The following is a 24,461-nucleotide window of genomic DNA, read 5'->3' as shown; positions in this document are numbered from 1 at the left end:
GGATGAGTGTGTTAAACCCCTTACACACAGTCGCACACCTACTCCAACAGGGCCACACCTACTCCAACAGGACCATGCTTCTAATAGTGCCACCCCTGAGCCAAGGAAATATAAACCATCACATCCAACTCCACCATATTAATCCTTCTGACCTAGGAGCGTGGGGCCTTTCCATGTTACTGTATCTTCTTCTGTTAATTTACGTTAAGTTTAGAGTTTTTAACTGTACAAGTCATTCAATTCCTTGGTTATATTTAATCTATAATATCTGTGAGAATCTGTTAGTTTGCTTATTTGCAGAGTGTGCTGGGTATTTGGATTTAAGAAACTAACTTGGTTTGATGCATTCCTTTTCCTCTAATACAATGCTGAACAATTGAATAGCTGCAGGGGAATTTTGGTGGAGGCTTTAGAGTCTTTTGTGTATATCAACCACCCAGGCCTAAATAAAGTGACATTGGCTTCATTCTTTCAAGGGTGTACATCTATCTCATTCACTTGTGCTGTTATTCTAGCTAAGACTTCAATGATTTTATTGAACAGGGGAAGATCAAATATACTTTTCACATTTCTGATTTCTGATTTAGTGTGAATGCTTGGGCATATATATTTTAGAATGATATTTGCTGTGTACCATTCTTATCTTGTCTTTATTATATTGAACTGTATCCTGGGTCTGATGGTTTATATGTGTGAAGCCCAGGGAATAGCAATATTCCAAGTTGTGACCATGTTGGAATGTGTGTCACTGAGGTGTAGGCTTTAGGACCCTGATCCTAGCTGCATGGGAGTCAGTCTTAAACTAACAGCCTTCACATAAAGATGTAGTCTCTCAGCTCCTCCTGCACCATGTCTCCCTGGATGCCACCATACCCCTACCTTGATGATAATCAAGTGAACCTCTGAACACATAAACCAGCCCCAATTAAACGTTGTCCTTCATAAGATTTGTCTTGGTCATGGTGTCTATTCACAGCAGTAATACCCTAACTAGGACACTGGGTATCCCTATTCTCTCAAGGATGTCTTTCAATACTAACGTTGAATAATTTCAAAACCATTTTACCTCTCCTCAGTTGGTCATATAGACTCTGACTTTAATAATGCAATAAATAATATTTAATCCTCTAGATAGACAAGATCTTATCTGCATCTCTAGGATCATGAGAGCTTTATAATGGTGAATTATCATTTTGATGTAGATATGAATAATTTCTTAAAGGGTTATACTGACAATTTTACATCTACAAAGATCCAAAGAATTTTTAATTAGTAAATAAATTAATCAATTTTACACTCTAGATATTATTCCCCTCCTGGCCCATTCCCCAAGAATTCTGGATCCCATAACCCCCCGCCAATTCTACTGGGGATATCCACACCCACAAAACGTCTAAACTTCCTGGGGCCTCCAATCTCTTGAGGATTAGTGGCATCTTCTGTGACAGAAGCCTGACCAAGGGGTCCTCTGCTATATATTACATATACTTTTGTTTTATTTTTTATATTTTTATTCACTTTATATCTCAATCATTGCCCCCTCTGAGACCATCCTAACACCATTCTTCCTTCCATCCCACCTCTCCTCCTCCTCTAAGAGGTTGAACTCCCCAGCCCCGTGAGTATTCCTGCACCTTGCCACATCAAGAAACAGCAGGATTACGTTCATCCACTCCTACTGAGTCTAGAAAAAGTATCAGATTTCACAGACAAGAAACGGCTTTAAAAAGAGCTCCCACCCCACTTTTAGCACTCGAAATAAAGAGTGAGCTGCACATCTTCAACAAATGTGTGTCAGACAAGGTCTGCTTCATGTACTACATTGTTCAGTCTCTGAGAGGTCCCAAAGGTTCAGTTTAGATGACTCTGTTGGTATTCTGTGTAGTTGATGTTCTGTTCCAGGCCCTCACTCATTCCCCTAAATCTCCCATAAGAGTCTGTAGGCATGATACAATGTTTCACTATGGGTTTCTGAATCTGTTTCAGTCAGCTGCTAGGTAGAACCTGTCAGCGGAGGGTTAAGTGATTCCTTTGTCTTCTAGTATAACAAAGTATCATTAATATTGTCAGGAACTTGTACTTGCCTGTGGATGGGTCTAAACTTGGACCTTTATAGGTTGTCCATTCCCATAGTCTCTGCTCCACATTTCTCTCTGCATTTCTTGTAGGAAGGATAAACTTGGGGTCAAAAGTTTTGTGTCTTCTTATGGGTTGTTGTCCTTATATTCCCACTGGAGTTCCTGTGTGGCTACAGAAGTGGCATCTTCAGTTTCCATATCCCCACTGCCAGGAGTATCAGCTAATGTCACCACTATTTACCGTGGGAAATTTCCCACTCCAGGTGTCTGGTATATCCTCAAGATGTTCCCACCTTCCGCACCCCACAACTCTGTCTCTCTCTGCCTCTGTCTGTCTCTCTCTCTGTCTCTCTGTCTCTGTCTCTGTCTCTCTCCTCTCTCTCTCTCTGTCTCTCTCTCTCTCTTATTCTCTCTGTCTCTCTCTCCCTCTCTCCAGCTATAGGTTTTCATTTACACTTCTGGTTCTCCAGCCCTCTCTTCTGTCTCTCCTCAAACTTCATACTCAACTCATTCCCTATTCCTCTTCCTATCCCTCTCTTACTCAGTCCTCTCCCTACATATTTCTCCTATGACTATTTTATTCCCCCTCCTAAGTGAGAATCAGGTATTTTATATTGAGCTTTCCTTCATATTCAGTATCTTTCTGTATATACGGTATATTATGATTACACTGTAATTTTGACTAATAAGCACTTATAAGTCAGTACATTCAATGCATGTTTTTGGGTGTGGGTTACCTAACTCAGGATGATATTCTCAATTTCCACCTATTTGCTTGCAAAATTCAAGATGTCTTTGTTTTTCATAGCTGAATAGTATTCTACAGTGCAAATGTACCACATTATTTTTTATCCATCCTTGTTTTAGGGGCAATTGAATTGTTTCTAGTTTATGGGTATTATGAACAAAGCTACTATGATCATAGTTGAGCAAGTGTCCCTGTTGTATAGTAGGTAACCGTTTGTGTAAATGCCTAGGAGAGGTATAGCTAGGTCTTGAGGTAAAATTATTTTGAGTATTCAGAGAAAATGCCAAATTAATTTTCCAAATTGATTGTACAAATTTCTACTCCAGCAACAATGAAAAAATCTTTTCTGTGCTCCACATCCTTACCAGCATGTACTATCACTTGAAATTATGGACTTAGCCTTTCTAACAGTGTATATGAAATCTCAGCATCATTTTGATTCTCATTTCAAAGATGGTTAAGGACTTTGAAGATTTCTTTAAGTGCTTCTTGGCCATTTGAAATTCCTTTGTTGAGAATTCTCTGCTTATCTTTGTACCCCAATTTTAATTGATAAACCCAGGGACCCGAAAGCCTGACCTGGGAGGGCTTAAGAAGTAGTGCTCTCTTGAAGAGCTCCAACTGCCATGGACAAAAACAAAGCAAAATTACACTATAAAATAGGGAAAATCAATGTGGGGCTTAGAGGAATGACTCAATATTGATAAGGGTTGGTTGCATTTTCCAACAACCTATTTCTATTCTCAGAATCATCCAGTGCCTAAGAGCACTTACATCTCTGGGACCTGAACCTCTCTTCTGGACACTATAGGTGCAACATAGGTGGTAAAAACAGACACCCATGGGTAAGTATGTATTATTGTGATATTTGACCTGTATAGATACTTAGCATGTATTTCTGTGCACCAAATGAATGTAGTGTCTGTAGCATCCAGAATAGAATTCAACATCCCCTTCAAACTGTAGTTACACACAGTTGAAGGCCAAAATGTACAGCTGCATATTAGGCTCAGGTCTCCTAGAAGTGCAGTTAGCCAAAGCTCTTAACGACTGAGCCATATCTCTAGACCTAATAATATTCCAAAGGATAAAATACTATAGAATCAATTTTTAAAGTGCACTGAAAATCTCAGAGTTGCAACAGAGTGTAGGGGGATGCAATTGTTGCAACCAAAGTAACAACAAAGAAGTTCTAGACTCATAAACAGTGAATTTAGAAGGAGAGAACTATTTTCTTGATCAGTAAGCATGAAAGAGTAGGAATTAGGTGGACCTCGCTCTCCTACAGGATTAAGAATGGAAAAAGAGTCAGTTTTAGAATTCAGAAGACAAAATTCTCTTCAACATAGAACATGGAATGTTTTGAGGTCACTTACCATCTTCTAAATTTCCACAGACATTTTCTTCTTTAAACTGCCCTCAGAAAATATTTAGTTCCATTGATTTCCAGTTTTTATAGGAATAGCCCTCTACTCTTTTTCATTTCATTCGTAAGATTTTTTATTTACATATGAAATGATTCCCCTCCAGAAAACCTCAGCCCATCACATCACCCCACACCATGCCTCCACAAGGGCACTCCCCACCCTCCCACCCACTCCCACCTGCTTCCCTGCCCTGGCATTCTCCTTCACTGGGGCATTGTGTCTTCACAGGACCACAGGCCTCCCTTCCCATTGATGCCCAACAAGGTCCATCTTCTGCTCCATATTCTGCTGGAGCCAGGGGTTGCTCCATGTGTATGCTTTACTTGGAGCTTTAGTCCCTGGATGCTCTGCGGTATCTGGTTGGTTGACATTGTTTTTCTTCCTATGGGGTCCTTTCTCTAACTCCTCCATTGTGGTCCCACTTCTCAGTCCAATGGTTTGTTGAGAACATTGCCTCTAAATTTCTCAGGCTCTGGCAGAGCCTCTCAGATGACACCTATATCAGGCTCCTGTCAGCATGCACCTCTTGGCATCCCCAAGAGTGCCTGAGTTTGGTGACTGCATGTGGGATGGATCCCCTTACGTTGCACTCTCTGGATGGCCTTTCCTTCAGTCTCTGCTTCACACTTTGTATTCCCTCCTATGACTAATTTATACTCCCTTTATGTAGGGGTGTGTGTGTGTAGGTGTGTGTGTGTCTGTGTGCGTGTGTGTGTGTGTGTGTGTGTGTGTGTCTTTCATTCAGGAATGTAAACAATTGAGGCACGCTGTAAACCTCTCACTGGGATTTATTAAATAAATATTAATTCTATGTTCATATTGTGTAAACATTTGTGTTTATATCCTTGGTAAACTGTGATCATATTCACAATGAGGCATTTCCTTTCATTTTTCTGACGTTTCTTGTTGCTATTGTCAATATAATTGAAATAAGGTGAGGTTGGACTCTTGAATGGACACACAAGGCAGGGCCTTGTTTTCACACTTTTCTGCTTTATCAGGAGCTCTGAAGAATTAGCTACCGTATGCAGAAAAACCGTGGACTAAACCCTTCTGAAAATGTGCTGTCAACAGAAACAAAATCCTGCGCTTCCTTCACTACATGATTTTTATAAAGCTATTAGAATAAATTGATGAAGTTCCTCATCACAAACATCTCCCCATTTGATTTCAAGCAGGCATGGTAACAGGATCGGCTCTGCATGGCAAACCTGAGGCCTGAATGATGTAGGAGGAGGAGCCGGAGGCAGAGATGGATCTTTGCTATCAGCATGATTTATTGTGTGCTGTCTCCCAGGTTTATCACGTCCCTATTTATGTTGTGAGTGTGTGGGGGTTGTGGGTTTTTGAACATTTCTATGTTTAATATTTAATTGAATACTGTTGATATTTACTTTGTATAATTGACAGACTGTGTGAATTTTCTCTTGATAACTGACAGACTATTGGAAATTCCTATGCACAATTGGCTTGCTGTGGTCATTTCCTATGCATGCATGGCATGCACTTAGTTTTTCCTATGGATGACTCTCAAGCAATGTGTGTGTCCTCTAGATGACTAACAGACTGTGTGTGTTTCCAATAGATGACTGAAAGGCTGTTGACTTTCTCTGTGGATTTTCAGAGGATATGGGCATTTTTTAGAAATGGTTCTAAGGCTGTGGGCAATTCCTATGGGTGTTTGATAGGCTGCAGGTTTTTCCCACAGATGGTTGCCAGGTTGGGGGTCTGCCATGTAGGTGACAATCAGGCTGTAACTCCTTCCTACGGATGATTGACATGTTGTAGGTGTTTCCTATGAATGCCTGACAGGTTGTGGGTACTTTCTATGGATGATTTGCAGGTAGCAGTCAGCTAATATGGATGACTGACTGGAAGGCTGTGCATGTTTGCTATGCATATTGAACAATTGTAGATGTGTACTATGTATGGTTGACAGGCGTTGGGTGTTTCTTATGAATGATGGACAGGGTGTGGGTATTTCCTGTGAATGACTGACATAGTGTGGGCTTGTACTTTGGACAAGTGACAAAGTTGGTATGTGTTTCCTACGGTTGAGAGACAGGCTGTTGACTTTACCTATGAATAATTGACAGGCTCTAAGATATGTTATGAAAGACTGACAAGCTGTGGGTCTCTCCATTGAATGAGAGGCTATGGGAGTTTCTAATGAATGACTAACAGGCTCTGAAGGGTTTGTATATAACTTTGTGGGCATGTCCTGTGGGTGATTAATAGACTATGGCCATTTGTTAGGTCTGATTGACAGACTCTGATAATTTCTTCTGGGTGACTGACAGGTTTTGTGAGTTGCTGATAGATGATTGACAGGATGAGGGGGTTTCCAGTGGATGACTGACAGGACATGGGCAATTCTTATGGATGGTTGCCAGGCTGTGGGCTTTTCCTTTGGATAATTAACAGGCTATGTAGGTTTTAGGGACAGATTTTTGATAACCTGTATGACTTGTGGGTGACTGACATGTTGTGGGTCTTATGCTAGATGACTGACACAACATAGGCATGACCTACAGATGCAGATCTACAGACTATTTGTATCTCCGTAAATTTTAGCAACAAATGTAAAATTGAAACCCCCAGTCACCAATACTTTGACTCTTTTCATTTCCAAATTTCATTTTTTTACACCCACGATTAAGGTTTCCATATTTGCTGCCATTAGGATCACCACATACTGCTTAGGTAATAGATAAAGTATCCATGGTAACACAGGGGCTAAAAGGTAGTAAAGCAGGACCTCAGGCTTTGTGGTAAAATGGTCGATGTGTCCCTGGACTTACAACAAATTGGGTAAATATAAATACAAGGAGATAACCTATGGCATCCAATCTCCTATACATGAGAGTCCAAAAGGTTTCAGCAAAAAGAAACGAGGTTTCCAAATAGCAAAGTTCATTTCATGTTATATTTACATTCATATAATGTAAGGAAGCTTGACTGGGCAGAGGAATGTAAAGGTTGAGGAATGGGAAGATCTTGAGATATATTAGAATGTGTATTATACACAATAGATATTTAAGTTACATGTGGGGAATAAATGGACTGACAGAATGAAAAAGTAAAGTTGGACAAATCAGAGTTTTAAAGAAAATATTCAATAAGCAAAAGAATATTTTCAAAATATAATTCATTCTTGCATTATTTACATGAAGCTCTACCTTAACAACTAATTAACACCCTAAAATAACAAAATGATCAAGAAGCATATGGACTTCAGAAAATATGCTGGTGTATCATCAATTCTCCTTCAAGCAAAAAAAATAGGAAATGAGAATGAGAGTGTAGATCCCTAATCTCAAATCCCGTGGGGAAGAGAGCTGAAAACTGAGAAGTGCAGAACATCCTGAAACCGCAGGACACTTCTGCTCACCTCTGCCCACATCCCTGGTCAGACAGGAAACTGCATAGTTCCTCTGGACACAGTAATATAGGAACTGTTAGCAGCAGGTACCTGCAGTTCTGGTCGGTGCCCAGAACTGAACTGAATGAGTCAAACAGCTCCCTGCTCCCAAATCCTGTGGGGGAGAGAGCTGGACCCTCAGAAGTGAGGACACTCCTGAGAAATCAAAGGAGACTACCCTCTGCCCACATTCCCAGCCTAAGAGGGAATGGTCTAGTGTCATCTCTGCCTGCTGGGTGCAGGGACATAGGAGCAGTCGGGGGTGGGGGATCCTTCCAATTCCTACCTGTGCCAAGAGCTCAAAGACAGTCACCAGGAGCACCTCCATACCTGAGAGCAGAGCACCTCTTCCCAGAAATGGCTGAAAGAAAACAGGAAAACAATTCCACCTGAGTGCTGACACAGAGGCCCGTTGAAAGAACAAAAAAACAAGAATAGCAAAAACTATACTCAACAATGAAAGAACTTCCTGGGGAATCACCATCCCTCACCACAAACAGTATTACAGAGCAATAGTCATAAAAACTGTATGGTATTGGTACAGAGACCTGCAGATAGATCAGCGAAATAAAACTGAAAATCCAGAAATGTTTCCACACACCGTTGGTCACTTAATCTTTGAAAAAGGAGCTAAAATCATCCAATGGAAAAAAAGCGTTTTCAACATATGGTTCTAGATCAATGGAGGACAGCATGTAGAAGAATGCAAATAGTTACGTTCTTTTTTTTAATCTTTTATTAGATATGTTTCTTTATTTACATTTTAAAAGTTATTCCCCTTCCCAGTTTCCGGTCCATCTGCCCCCATCCCCTCCAATATCCTCCCCCATATGTGTATTACCCCATACATTCCCCTTACTGCCCCCCCCACATACCCCTGCACTGGGAGTCCAACCTTCGGAGGACCAAGGGCTTTGGGTCCATTCTTATCTCCCTATACAAACCTTAAGTCCACATGGATCAAGGACCTCCAAATCAAACCACATGCACTGAAAGTAACAGAAGAAAAAGTAGGGAACTGTCTCAAACACGTGAGAACTGGGAAAAATTTCCTGAACAAAACACCAATGGTTTATGCTCTAAGATCAAGAATCAACAAATGGGATCTCATAAAACTACAAAGCTTCTATGAGGCAAAGGACACTGTTGTTAGGACAAAATAGAAATCGACAAATTGGGAAAAGATCTTTACTAATACTACATCTGATACAGGGCTAATATCAAAAATATAGAAAGAACTCAAGAACCTATGTTCCAGAGAGCCAAATAACACTATCAAAAACTGGGGTACAGAGCTAAACAAAAATTCAAAGGTGAGGAATATCGAATGGGTGAGAAGCACCTTAGGAAATGTTCAACATCCTTAGTCATCAGGGCAATGCAAATCAAAACAACCCTACAATTTCACCTCACACTAGTCAGAATGGCTAGGATAAAATCTCAGGTGACAGTAGATGCTGGTGAGGATGTGGAGAAAGAGGAACACTCCTCCATTGTTGGTAGGATTGCAAACTGGTACAACCAATTTGGAAATCAGTCTGGAGGTTCCTCAGAAAATTGAACATTCCACTACCTGAGGACCCAGCTACACCTCTCCTGGGCAAAGACCCAAATGGTGCTCCAACATATAACAAGGACACATGCTCCACTATGTTCATAGCAGACTTATTTATAATAGCCAGAAGCTGGAAAGAACCCAGATGCCCTTCAACAGAGGAATGGATACAGAAAATGTGGTACATCTACACAATGGAGTACTACTCAACTATATGATTTCATGAAATTCAGAGGCAAATGGATGGAACTGGAAAATGTCAACCTGAGTGAGTTAACCCATTCACAGGAAAACACACATGGTCTACACTCAGTGATAATTGTATGTTAGCCCAAAAGCTCAAATTACCCAAGATGCAATCCCCAGACTCCATGAAGTTCAAGAAGGATGACCAAAATTCAGATGCTTGCAATCCTTCTTAAAATGGGGAACAAAAATATTCATAGGAGGGTATATGGAGGCAAACTTTACAGCAGACACTCAAGAAACGGCCATTCAGAGCCTGCCCAAATGTGCCCCATATATATATATATACAGAAATACTCACACACACAGAGAGAGAGAGAGAGAGAGAGAGAGAGAGAGAGAGAGAGAGAGAGAGAGAGAGAGAGCCACCAAAACTAGGTGAGACTGATGAAGCTAAGAAGAGCATGATGACAGGAACCGGATATAGGTCTCTCCTGAGAGACACGAGCTGAGCATGTCAAATACATAGGTAAACACTAGCAGCAACCTACTCAACTGAGAATGGGGCACCCTTGGGGAAATTACAGAAGGGACTGAAAGATCTGAAGGTTCTTGAAACCTCATAACAATATCAAGGCCTACCATCCAGAGCTTCCAGGGACTAAATCACTACCCAAAGACTTTACATAGACTGTCCCAGGACTCCAACTGCATATGCTGCAGAGTTGGAATATCATTTTTGGGCACCAGTGGAAGGGGAAGTCCTTGGTCCTGCCAAGGATGGACCCCAGAGCAGGGAAATGTCGGGGGCATAGAAAGGGGGAGTGAATGGGATGGCCACAGTTATGATGAAGGAGGAGGGGATAGGAGGCTTACGGACAGGAAAATGGGAAAGGAATGTACATTTGAACATAAATAAATATATCCAATTAAAAAGAAGAAAAATAAAACAGACTGAAGGAGCTGAAGGGGCTTTCAATCCCATAGGAATAACAACAACATCAACCATCCAGACCCTCCAGAGCTCCCAGAGACTAAACCATCAACCACTAAGCCACTACCCAAAGACTATACATGGACTGACCCTGGTCTCCAACTGCATAGGTAGCAATGTAGTAGGGCACCGGTGGAAGGGGAAGCCCTTGGTGCTGCCAAGACCTAATGCCCAGTGAATAGGATTGTTGTGGGGAGGGTTGTAAGGTGAGGAGGATGGAAAGGGGAACACCCATATAGAAGGGGAGGGGAAGGGGTTAGGGGGATGTTTGCTTGGAAACCAGGAAAGGTAATAACAATTGAAATGTAAATAAGAAATACTCAAGTTGAGGAAACAGACCAGATAAACAGTTCTCTGCACCCAAATCCCGTGGGAGGGAGAGCTAAAACTACAGAGAGGCAGACACACCTGGGAAACCAGAAGAGACTGCACTCTGCACACATCCAGACGCCAGAGGAAAACACCAAACGCCATCTGGAACCCTGGTGCACGGAGGCTCCCGGAAAGAGCGGCGCAGATCTCCTCGGTTGCTGCCGCCGCGGAGAGGACTTAGGCAGTACCCCACGAGCACACTTGAGCCTCGGAACCTCAGGTAGGACCAACTTTTCCCCTGCAAGTGACCTGCCTGCTGAACTCAAGACACAGGCCCACAGGAACAGCTGAAGACCTATAGAGAGGAAAAACTACACGCCCGAAAGCAGAAAACTCTGTCCCCATAACTGGCTGAAAGAAAACAGGAAAACTGGTCTACAGCACTCCTGACACACAGGCTTATAGGACAGTCTAGCCACTGTCAGAAATAGCAGAAAAAAGTAACACTAGAGATAATATGATGGCGGGAGGCAAGTGCAGGAACCCAAGCAACAGAAACCAAGACTACATGGCATCATCGGAGCCCAATTCTCCCACCAAAATAAACATGGAATATCCAAACACACCAGAAAAGCAAGATCTAGTTTCAAAATCATATTTGATCATGATGCTGGAGGACTTCAAGAAAGACGTGAAGAACTCCCTTAGAGAACAAGTAGAAGCCTACAGAGAGGAATCGCAAAAATGCCTGAAAGAATTCCAGGAAAACACAATCAAACAGTTGAAGGAATTAAAAATGGAAATAGAAGCAATCAAGAAAGAACACATGGAAACAACCCTGGATATAGAAAATCAAAAAAAGAGACAAGGAGCTGTAAATAGAAGCCTCACCAACAGAATACAAGAGATGGAAGAGAGAATCTTGGGAGCAGAAGATTCCCTAGAAATCATTGACTCAACTGTCAAAGATAATGTAAAGCGGAAAAAGCTACTGGTCCAAAACATACAGGAAATCCAGAACTCAATGAGAAGATCAAACCTAAGGATAATAGGTATAGAAGAGAGTGAAGGCTCCCAGCTCAAAGGACCAGTAAATATCTTCAACAAAATCATAGAAGAAAACTTCCCTAACCTAAAAAAAGAGATACCCATAGGCATACAAGAAGCCTACAGAACTCCAAATAGATTGGACCAGAAAAGAAACACCTCCTATCACATAATAGTCAAAACACCAAACGCACAAAATAAAGAAAGAATATTAAAAGCAGTAAGGGGAAAAGGTCAAGTAACATATAAAGGCAGACCTATCAGAATCACACCAGACTTTTCGCCAGAAACTATGAAGGCCAGAAGATCCTGGACAGATGTCATACAGACCCTAAGAGAACACAAGTGCCAGCCCAGGTTACTGTATCCTGCAAAACTCTCAATTAACATAGATGGAGAAACCAAGATATTCCATGACAAAACCAAATTTACACAATATCTTTCTACAAATCCAGCACTACAAAGGATAATAAAGGGTAAAGCCCAACATAAGGAGGCAAGCTATACCCTAGAAGAAGCAAGAAACTAATCGTCTTGGCAACAAAACAAAGAGAAGAAAAGCACACAAACATAACCTCACATCCAAATATGAATATAACAGGAAGCAATAATCACTATTCCTTAATATCTCTCAACATCAATGGCCACAACTCCCAAATAAAAAGACATAGATTAACAAACTGGATACGCAACGAGGACCCTGTATTCTGCTGCCTACAGGAAACACACCTCAGAGACAAAGACAGACACTACCTCAGAGTGAAAGGCTGGAAAACAACTTTCCAAGCAAATGGTCAGAAGAAGCAAGCTGGAGTAGCCATTCTAATATCAAAAAAAATCAATTTTCAATTAAAAGTCATCAAAAAAGATAAGGAAGGACACTTCATATTCATCAAAGGAAAAATCCACCAAGATGAACTCTCAATCCTAAATAACTATGCCCCAAATACAAGGGCACCTACATACGTAAAAGAAACCTTACTAAAGCTCAAAACACACATTGCACCTCACACAATAATAAAGGGAGATTTCAACGCCCCACTCTCATCAATGGACTGATCATGGTAACAGAAATTACACAGAGACGTAGACAGACTAAGAGAAGTCATGAGCCAAATAGACTTAACAGATAATTATAGAACATTCTATCCTAAAGCAAAAGGATATACCTTCTTCTCAGCTCCTCATGGTACTTTCTCCAAAATTGACCATATAGTTGGTCAAAAAACGGGCCTCAACAGGTACAGAAAGATAGAAATAATCCCATGTGTGCTATCAGACCACCACGGCCTAAAACTGGTCTTCAAAAACAATAAGGGAAGAATGCCCACATATACGTGGAAATTGAACAATGCTCTACTCAATGATAACCAGGTCAAGGAAGAAATAAAGAAAGAAATTAAAAACTTTTTAGAATTTAATGAAAATGATGATACAACATACCCAAACTTATGGGACACAATGAAAGCTGTGCTAAGAGGAAAACTCATAGCGCTGAGTGCCTGCAGAAAGAAACAGGAAAGAGCATATGTCAGCAGCTTGACAGCACACCTAAAAGCTCTAGAACAAAAAGAAGCAAATACACCCAGGAGGAGTAGAAGGCAGGAAATAATCAAACTCAGAGCTGAAATCAACCAAGTAGAAACAAAAAGGACCATAGAAAGTATCAACAGAACCAAAAGTTGGTTCTTTGAGAAAATCAACCAGATAGATAAACCCTTAGCCAGACTAACGAGAGGACCCTGAGAGTGTGTCTAAATTAACAAAATCAGAAATGAAAAGGGAGACATAACTACAGATTCAGAGGAAATTCAAAAAATCATCAGATCTTACTATAAAAGCCTATATTCAACAAAACTTGAAAATCTACAGGAAATGGACAAGTTCCTAGACAAATATCAGGTACCGAAGTAAAATCAGGAACAGATAAACCAGTTAAACAACCCCATAACTCCAAAGGAGATAGAAGCAGTCATTAAGGGTCTCCCAACCAAAAAGAGCCCAGGTCCAGATGGGTTTAGTGCAGAATTCTATCAAACCTTCATAGAAGAACTCATACCAATATTATCCAAACTATTCCACAAAATTGAAACAGATGGATCACTCCCGAATTCCTTCTATGAAGCCACAATTACTCTTATACCTAAACCACACAAAGACCCAACAAATAAAGAGAACTTCAGACCAATTTCCCTTATGAATATCGACGCAAAAATACTCAATAAAATTCTGACAAACCGAATCCAAGAGCACATCAAAACAATCATCCACCATGATCAAGTAGGCTTCATCCCAGGCATGCAGGGATGGTTTAATATACGGAAAACCATCAACGTGATCCATTATATAAACAAACTGACAGAACAAAAACCACATGATCATTTCATTAGATGCTGAGAAAGCATTTGACAAAATTCAACACCCCTTCATGATAAAAGTCATGGAAAGAATAGGAATTCAAGGCCCATACCTAAACATAGTAAAAGCCATATACAGCAAACCAGTTGCTAACATTAAACTAAATGGAGAGAAACTTGAAGCAATCCCACTAAAATCAGGGACTAGACAAGGCTGCCCACTCTCTCAATACTTATTAAATATAGTTCTTGAAGTTCTAGTCAGAGCAATCAGACAACAAAAGGAGGTCAAGGGGATACAGATCGGAAAAGAAGAAGTCAAAATATCACTATTTGCAGATGATATGATAGTTTATTTAAGTGATCCCAAAAGTTCCACCAGAGAACTACTAAAGCTGATAAACAACTTCAGTAAAGTGGCTGGGTATAAAATTAACTCAAATAAATCAGTAGCCTTCCTCTACACAAAAGAGAAACAAGCCGAGAAAGAAATTAGGGAAACGACACCCTTCATAATAGACCCAAATAATATAAAGTACCTCGGTGTGACTTTAACAAAGCAAGTAAAAGATCTGTACAATAAGAACTTCAAGACACTGAAGAAAGAAATTGAAGAAGACCTCAGAAGATGGAACGATCTCCCATGCTCATGGATTGCCAGGATTAATATAGTAAAAATGGCCATTTTACCAAAAGCGATCTACAGATTCAATGCAATCCCCATCAAAATACCAATCCAGTTCTTCAAAGAGTTAGACAGAACAATTTGCAAATTCATCTGGAATAACAAAAAACCCAGGATAGCTAAAAGTATCCTCAACAATAAAAGGACTTCAGGGGGAATCACTATCCCTGAACTCAAGCAGTATTACAGAGTAATAGTGATAAAAACTGCATGGTATTGGTACAGAACAGACAGATAGACCAATGGAATAGAATTGAAGACCCAGAAATGAACCCACATGCCTATGGTCACTTGATTTTTGACAAAGGAGCCAAAACCATCAAATGGAAAAAAGATAGCATTTTCAGCAAATGGTGCTGGTTCAACTGGAGGTCAACATGTAGAAGAATGCAGATCGATCCATGCTTATCACCCTGTACAAAGCTTAAGTCCAAGTGGATCAAGGACCTCCACATCAAACCTAATACACGCAAACTAATAGAAGAAAAACTAGGGAAGCATCTGGAACACATGGGCACTGGAAAAAATTTCCTGAACAAAACACCAATGGCTTATGCTCTAAGATCAAGAATGGACAAATGGGATGTCATAAAACTGCAAAGCTTCTGTAAGGCAAAGGACCCTGTGGTTAGGACAAAACGGCAACCAACAGATTGGGAAAAGATCTTTACCAATCCTACAGCAGATAGAGGCCTTATATCCAAAATATACAAAGAACTCAAGAAGTTAGACCGCAGGGAGACAAATAACACTATTAAAACATGGGGTTCAGAGCTAAACAAAGAATTCACAGCTGAGGAATGCCGAAGGGCTGAGAAACACCTAAAGAAATGTTCAACATCTTTAGTCATAAGGGAAATGCAAATCAAAACAACCCTGAGATTTCACCTCACACCAGTGAGAATGGCTAAGATCAAAAACTCAGGTGACAGCAGATGCTGGCGAGGATGCGGAGAAAGAGGAACACTCCTCCATTGTTGGTGGGATTGCAGACTGGTACAACCATTCTGGAAATCAGTCTGGAGGTTCCTCAGAAAATTGGACATTGAACTGCCTGAGGATCCAGCTATACCTCTCTTGGGCATATACCCAAAAGATGCCCTAAATATAACAAAGACACGTGCTCCACTATGTTCATAGCAGCCTTATTTATAATAGCTAGAAGCTGGAAAGAACCCAGATGCCCTTCAACAGAGGAATAGATACAGAAAATGTGGTACATCTACACAATGGAGTACTACTCAGCAATCAAAAACAATGACTTCATGAAATTTATAGGCAAATGGTTGGAACTGGAAAATATCATCCTGAGTGAGGTAACCCAATCACAGAAAAACACACATGGCATGCACTCATTGATAAGTGGCTATTAGAACAAAACCTTGAATTACTCTAGATGCAATCCACAGACCACATGAAGCTAAAAAAAAGAAACGATGAATAAAATACAGATGCGTCCATTCCTTCTTAAAATGGGATAACAAAAATATCCATAGGAGGAGGCAAAGTTTAGAGCAGAGACTGAAGGAACAGCCATTCAGAGCCTGGCCCACATGTGGCCCATACATATACAGCCACCAAAACTAGATTAGACTGATGAAGCTAAGAAGTGTGTGATGACAGGAACCGGATATAGATGTCCCCTGAGAGACACAACCAGAGCATGTGAAATGCAGAGGTGAACACTAGCAGCAAACTACTGAATTGAGAACAGGACCCCCTTTCACGAATTAGAGAAAGGACTGAAAGAGCTGAACGTGCTTGCAACCCCATAAGAACAACAATGCCAGAGATTGCCAGGGACTAAACCACTACCCAAAGACTATATATGGACCCAGGGCTCCAACTGTATATGTATCAGAGAATACACTTGTTGGTCACCAGTGGAAGGGGAAGCCCTTGGTCCTAACCTGGTTGGACCCCCAGCTCAGGGGAATGTAGGGGTGGGTTGTAAGGGGGTGGATTCGTGGAGGGAGACCCTTACAGGGAAGGGGGAGGGCATTGGGTGTTTATGGACAGGAAACTGGGAAAGGGAATAACATTTGAAATGTTAAATAAAGAAATATATCCAATATAAAAGAAGAAGAAAAATAAGAAAAAGTTAAAGGAGGGGTAGGAGGAGCAGGAGGAGGAGCAGCAGTAGCAGCAGCAGCAGGAGCAACCTAAGCAGAAGCAGAAGATGCAGCCAAAGCAGCACCTGATGCAGCAGGCCAAGCCACAGCCGAAGAAATCGACACCGAAGCTGTCGATGCGGCTGAAGCCGCCGAAGCCAACGAAGTCGATGCTGAAACCACCGAACCCGAAGCTGACCAAGAAGCCAACGCCGAAGCCAAAGCCGAAGCCGAAGCCGAAGCTGAAGCCAAAGCCGAGGCAGAGGCCGAGGCCGAGGCCGAAGCCGAAGACAAAGCCTAAGCTGAAGGCGAGGCCGAGGCTGCCAAAGAAGCTGTCGAAGCTGATGCGGCCTACGCTGATGTGCCGGAAGTCGATGCCGACCAAGCCAGTGCCCACGAAGCCGATGCCGCTGAAGCCGATGGGGCCGAAGCTGCCTAAGTCGAAGCCGAAACTGAAGCTGAAGCCGAAGAAGAAGGGAAAGAAGAAGTGAAAGAAGAAGGCGAAGACAAAGCCAAGAAGAAGGGAAAGAAGCAAAAGAAGCCGAAGCCAAGGAGCCAACAAAGCCTAAGAAGCCGACGAAGCCGACAACTTCTAGGAAGAAGACGAAGACAAAGAAGACTGAGGAGGAGTAGGAGGAGGAGGAGGAGGAGGAGGAAGATTAGGAGGAGGAGGAGGAGGAGGAGGAGGAGGAGGATTAGGAGGAGGAGGATTAGGAGGAGGACGAGGATCACAGGAAGCGGGGGGAGGGGGGAGAGGGGAGGGTGAAGAGGAGAAGGAGGGGTAGGAAGAGACGACAACGATGAAGACAACGAAGACAACGACTAAGAAGAAGGTGAAGGAGAAGACAGAGTATAGAAGGCTAATATGCAATGTGTACAAAGAAACTCAGAAGTTTTGACTGCAGAGAATCAAATAACTCTAGTACAAAATGAGGTGCAGAGCTAAACAAAGAATTCTAAACTGAGGAATATCAAATGGCCCTGAAGTACCTAAGGAACTATTAAACATCCTTAATCATCAGCAAAAATCAAACTAAGAAAATGCTGAGATTTGACCCCACTCCAGTCAGAATGGCTAAGAACAAAATCTAAGGTGACAACAAATGTTGACGAGGATGAGGAGAAAAGAGGAACACTCCTCCACTGTAGGTGGGATTGCAACTCTGGAAATTAGTTTGTAAGTTCCTCAGAATTCGGACATAGTACTACCTGAGGACCTAGCTATACAGCCTCCTGGGCATATACCCAAAAGGGGCGCCAACATATAAGAAGGACACATACTCAGTTACATTCATAGCACCCTTACTTGTAATTGCCAGGGCTGGAAAGAACCCAGATGTCCCGCCATCTACAGAGTACACTGACAGACCCATGTCTTCAGGTGCATATGTAGCAGAGGACGGCCTTGTTGAGCACCAATGGGAGGAGAAGCCCTTGGTCTTGCCAAGGCTCTATCCTCTCCACAATGTAAGGGAATGCTAAGACAGGGAGGTAGGAAGGGGTGAGTATATGGGTGGGGGAAAACCCTCAGGGGGAGGGGCGATGAAATAGGGGTTCATGGATGGCAAACTAGGAAAGGGGATAACATTTGAAATGGAAATGAAAAATATCAAATAAAAATCCCCCCCAAGAAAATAATGAAGGGCTCTGGTGGTTGGTAAAGCTCAATTGGTAAAACTTTTGCCTTGAAAACCCGACTGTAGATGTGGGGATAAGGGGATCCCAAAGCTACTTGCCTGCAAGTGTGAATATCAGTGCACTCCAAAGTAGTAAATCAATCACACCAGGGATGTGGGTGAGTGAGGTTTGTCTCCAGAACAGAGGGACCAGGGGTGGAACCCACAGGGAGGCCTGATGACCTGAGTTCAGTCCTCAGAAGCCACAATGTGGCAGAACAGAACTGTCAGTTGGCTCTGTCCTCTGACCAGTACACACTTAGCTCCACATATGTGGGGGACAAGAAACTGAGAGGAAGACAATGGGAATCTCTGACCTTCACATGTATATCAGTGCAAAATCAACAGAACAGAAGGTCCTCACTCCCCTTCTGTGAGGGGAACATGGTCACGGTTCCTGTTCAATATGTCTTTTATCCATTAGCAAACAGGTAATGTTAATCTAATATTCATTATTGATATTGCCCTAAAGTTGACAATTTGTCTTATGATTAATTTTCCAGTGCTGTCTATTAACATTAATGCGCTATATATTAAGAAAGTCTTCATAGAATCAGGGGTTGTGGAGGGGGGATGGGAGAGGCAAGAAAGGGGATAACATTTGAAATGTAAATACATAAAATATCCAATAAAAAAGAAAAAAGAACAAAAATAACAAAAACAGGAAAAACAAAAAAAAAATCTAGATAGGGGGCTTGGCAGTGACCAGCTCTAGTTTTGGTTTGAATAACACTCAGTTCTGATTGCTAAGACACACAGGGCAGCTCACAACTGTCTATAGCTGCAGTCCCAGGGGAACCAGCACCAGGTTCTACCACACATGGTACACAGAAAATACACAGAGGCAAAACAATTGTGTGTGTGTGTGTGTGTGTGTGTTTGCCCACGTGCATGTGTGTGTCTGTATCTGTGTACCTTTTTGTATGTTTACACAACTTAAGTTATACATAAAAATAAAATTAGGTAGTTTCATTAAGGCGTAGGAGCTGCTGTCCCAAAGGGTGGAGGTCTCATATGACTAAGAGCATTCAGCAGGTATAGACTCAGGAGTCCCCAGGCTTGGGCTCTGTCTTCAAATCATGGGTCACCTGGTACCCATCATGAAAAGGATGCTTAGGGATCCTGAAGAGAGACAAGCAGCTAGGGAGACCAGCAGAACGCCTTGACTTGCTGTTTGGCAAATGGTGCTGCAGAGACTTGTGAGATTGCCTGGGCTCTGTTAATGTTTTGGGGTTTTGCTTTGGTTTGGTGTTTTGAGCCAGGGTTTCTCTGTAGACCAGGCTGCCCACAAAGTGAGATTCTATCTCAGAAGTAGTAAGTTACCTTGCCAGAGACGGTGTCATCTGCTTCAGATGTCTTCTGTGAGTCCTTGTAGAAAGGTTGATGACTGATTTATGTGATGCTCCAGAGCTGTTTGTAATGAGGCAGGAAAACAGGGGATGTATGTGAGGGCTGCCTTTGCTCCTTGTGTATCACAGGCCAAATCCTTCCTTCCTAAACTCCAGACTTGCGCGCTGCCCCTTTACCTCTTGAGCAGATGAAGTCCTTGTGGAGATGACCGCAGCTCCATCCTGCAGTTGCTGGTTCTGACAGACAGCCCCGTGAGACCACAAAGCCCTTAAGGATCGGGCTTGTTCTGGAAGTCCGCTAATGTGGGGTCCACCCACACTGGACAGACTAGACGGAGCAAGTCTCACAACCGCCATCTTGGTGAATGCCCGCATCAGCTCCAGGAAGCGGAAGTACATGGATGGGGGGAGGAGTCCTCCAGCACTTGTTAGAATGGACAGTCTCAAAACGCCCCAAGCATGTCCAGGCCACTTCTCTTTACATTTCCATGTGGACTTTGTGACCTCTGTCTCAATACTTTTCTCCTAGGCATGATTTTTTAATACATGTATGTTATTTTATACTTATCTATTTTCCCACTACTGTCACTACCAGTCAGCTTAAAAGGCAATAATACACATATTCCAAAAACCCTGTAGGTTTCTTCTACACTTCTCTCAGCCAACAAAAGCATGAATGCCAAGTTTAACAGTTTAACATATGTGGCCAAATTTTAAAAAATGAAAATAATTAAATATATGAATATATAAATATATATATGAATATGTGAATATATAAATATATATATATAAATCTGTGTGTGTGTGTGTGTGTGTGTGTGCGCGCGCGCGCGCACAGAGGGAATATATATGGAGCCAAACTAACAGAGGACACAAGGCTCCACCTAGACATCTTGTGTCACACAATTTCACCTCCAGTAACAGGAATGGGTAACAAACTGCTGAGTCCTTAACCATAGGGTCCTATAGGAAGCCTCAACTGTCACAGGCTTGTGTCAAGACTATTGGTTGGTCTACACAATCTGATGTTCAGGACTGATTTCTGATGGTAACACTTCTGTCATCACAGTGGGAGAGGTTGAGCCGGGGTCTAACTAGACTCTTCACCCTACTAACCAGAGTTCATAATACTGGAAGGTACCCTGTCTGCTACTGGAGGGCAAAGGTAATCCTCAATATCTGTCACCTACAAACCCTGCAACCTACAACGACACCTACATGGAAGCCCAAAAGCATCTTCAAATCTAATTCCAGGTGATCTAGACCCCTCTTATGTCTTCACAGGCCTGGACATTCACACAGTGCACACACATATACATAGGCAAATCATTCACACGTAGGAAATAACCATAATGTTTCAATAATAATAGGTTCACATGTATGTAGTAAACTTATGTGCTAAGTTCATTACTTACAAGCATACAATCTATTAGTGCTTTCTTAGTATTTTATTAAAATTATGCCCCTATCACCCTATTGGTTTTCAAAAAAAATTATCTTTCACCAAAAAACCTGTGGCCATTACAAGCTACTCTTTATTCCTCCACAGCCTACCCCCTATTAAATTTTTAGGTACCACTTCCAACTATTGATGATAGAAGTATGACCTTCAAATATAGAACCTTAAAACCAGGTTGTGTACAGCACCAGTGCCTTTGCAATAGCCCATAATATAAATGGTTTTCTGAGGGGCCCTTTGATTAATGAGGAAACAGGCTGGAACCCAATCTAACTTCTACTTCAGGTTTCTCATTCTGCTAGCGTTTGTTGTTGCTGCTACTGTCTTATTGATTGATTGATTTTTTTTGTGTCTGGTTTTTGAGGTATTTGTTGGATTTGATTGAATGAGTGAGTGAGAGAGAGAGGGTGAGTGAGTTATTTCCAGAATGAAGGTGCGTGTGTGCATGTGCGTGTGCGTGCTTGTGTGTGTGTGTGTGTGTGTGTGTGTGTGTGTGTGTGTGTGTAGCAGCATTGGCTGTCCTGAATCTAGCTCTGTAGACCAGACTGGCCTTAAACTCATGGAGAACTGCATGCCTCTGCTGCCTGAGTGATGCGATTAAAGGCATATGTCACCACCAACCACTTCATTCTAGGTATTTAATAGAAATGAAATCATCTAATATAACATTAACCCCTTTTTGGTCATTAGAATTTCTTCTTTCACAGAGTTTAATGTTTGTCATTTTTATTAATGTATTAGGATTAGTATCAATAAGTCTTGTCATTGCTAGAAACTAGTCCATTGTATTGATATGCCACACTTTGTTTACCTATTCATCACACTGTACTTCTTCGGGTTCCTCCCTTTTGTCATTTATAAGTTCTGTGCACATTCAGGTGCTTAAGACTGAACCATTTTATATTTATACTTCAAACAGTAATATAGAAGGTTGCTATTTCTCAGTTCCTTTACAGTCTCACATGTGCTCTTGCACTTTTAGACACTTCACAAGTGCTCTACCACTGACCTACACACTCAGCATATAAATATATATGAATATATATTGTTATATTATACTATATGTTACATAAATGATAAACATATAAAATATATTTCTCAACTGCACTCCCCTGCTCTATGAACTGAGCTACCAAACTCTCTACAAAACAACTAGATAGAATACTTGGAAAATAGGCTTTATACCAGGGAAGCAGCAATGTTCAGTTTACAAACACTCATCAAATTTATCTGCCATATAAAGAAACTGATAGAAATAAATCAGGAATTGATGACAGAGTAGAGACTGAGGGAATGGCCAGTTAATTACTAGCCAAACTTGATACCCATCCGTGGGCAAGCACCAATCCTTGACATTTCATAATACTCTGTAACAGAGTATTTTATAACAATTGTAACAACTGCAGACAAGTGTTTAACATGGCTGTCCTCTGAGAGGCTCCACTGAACAGCTTACTCAGACTGATGCAGATATCCACAGCTAAACAGTGGGTAGAAGTTAAGGACTCATATACAAGATTCAGAAGAAGGATTGCAGCCCTCAAGGGGAATGAAACTCCATAGGCCATACAGCAGAGTTAACTAGACTTGACACTTTGGGCTCTCAGTGTCTGAACCATCAGCAAAAGAACACACAGGGGCTGGAGACAGGCCTCCCAGTACATGTGTGGCAGATGTGCAGCTCGATATTCATGTGTGTCCTGAACAACTGGAACAGGGGCTGGACCAAAAGCTGTTGCTTTTCTGGTTGCTATGTTCTTCTAGCTGGGCATCTTCGAATATATAAATGAAGTACTTGGAAATCTCTGGAGAAGTGTCTTGAAATCCATTGTCCACGCTGTCCTTTTACTGTTGAGTTATTAGACATCTTCATATATTCTGGACAAAGATTGCTACATCTATACCTTTACATAAACTTCTGGAAATATTTCAAACAGCAGGAAAAACACACTGGCTTCTTCTGGACACAAATGAATAAAGACATCAGGCCCTGGTGTCTTATACAATTATTGATTGTACTAAAAATTATTTACTTGCCTTAAAATATTGTGCTTGTCTTCACTGTTAGAGAGCTGCCTTCCATGTGTGAAGCAAACTCACACTACCTCTAAAGTACATGCACAGCCTTATGTGTTCCTTAATACTTTCTAATGTTTGATGTATTTAGAAAGGGACAGAAATATTAAAAACACTTATGTTTTTGAATGAAAAGAATGTTAATGAGAAGAAATTCGTAAAAAAGCATCCATTTAGATGATGCAGCACATAAGATCATTTTCCATCCAAGCCTGATGACCCTCAATCTTGGTAGGAGGATCAAACCTACTCTAAGACATTGCAGTCTCACCTCTACATATATGCATCATCACTTACACACACACACACACACACACACACACACACATACACACATGCACATACACACACACACTCAGAGAGAGAGAGAGAGAGAGAGAGAGAGAGAGAGAGAGAGAGAAGTGGGGGGGGCAGTGCTTGCTCCCATGGTTTGCTGAACCTGTTTTCTTATACAATTGAGGCCCATCCACCCTGGAGTACCAACATCTAGGACCACCACCTACAATTACAGGGGACATTCTACATTAATCACAAGAAAATGACCCACAGACTTCCTTCAAGACAATGTGATGGAGAAGATACCTCTACTCTGATTCAGTCTTCCCAGATTATATGTAGATTTATGGAAAGTTCATTAAATTCAACCAGCACAACATCCTCCAAGGCTCAGGTACTGTTGTTGAAGAGGGAGTCAGAAATGATATAAGAACAAAATTTGGGGAGACGTGCTGTGAAACTAGGTCTTCTGGATGTGACAAAGTAATGACAGTCATGAATCCAATACAGGTGTTTTCCTGAAAACACCCTACACAAGAATGGGGCATCATGGGGCTGGGGATTTAGCTCAGTGGTAGAGCGCTTGCCTAGCAAGCACAAGGCCCTGGGTTTGGTCCCCTGCTCTGAAAAAAAAAAAAAGAATGGGGCATCACCATCATCTCAGGTATTTGGAGTGGTTCATAAAGCCCCCATTAATGGCCACT

General features: G+C 41.6%; 1 long non-coding RNA gene across 4 annotated transcripts in view; it reads left to right on the top strand.

Moving 5' to 3' along the window:
• LOC148000461 (uncharacterized) overlaps nucleotides 1-24,461 on the top strand; it is a 98,715-nt gene that overhangs the window by 56,492 nt on the left and 17,762 nt on the right. For 2 of the 4 annotated variants that reach the window (XR_015639736.1, XR_015639735.1), the window contains one exon: nucleotides 3,574-3,671. This is a non-coding gene — a long non-coding RNA (uncharacterized LOC148000461). Of the gene's footprint in view, nucleotides 1-3,573; nucleotides 3,672-4,481; nucleotides 4,613-5,254; nucleotides 5,408-24,461 lie in introns of those variants that run through there. The other 2 variants (XR_015639734.1, XR_015639737.1) reach the window with 2 other exon arrangements.

The sequence above is a fragment of the Rattus norvegicus genome, chromosome 16 (assembly GCF_021556685.1).
Source record: "Rattus norvegicus strain SHRSP/BbbUtx chromosome 16, alternate assembly SHRSP_T2T, whole genome shotgun sequence".
Lineage (NCBI taxonomy): Eukaryota > Metazoa > Chordata > Mammalia > Rodentia > Muridae > Rattus > Rattus norvegicus.
This window is presented reverse-complemented; position numbering and strand designations above follow the sequence as displayed.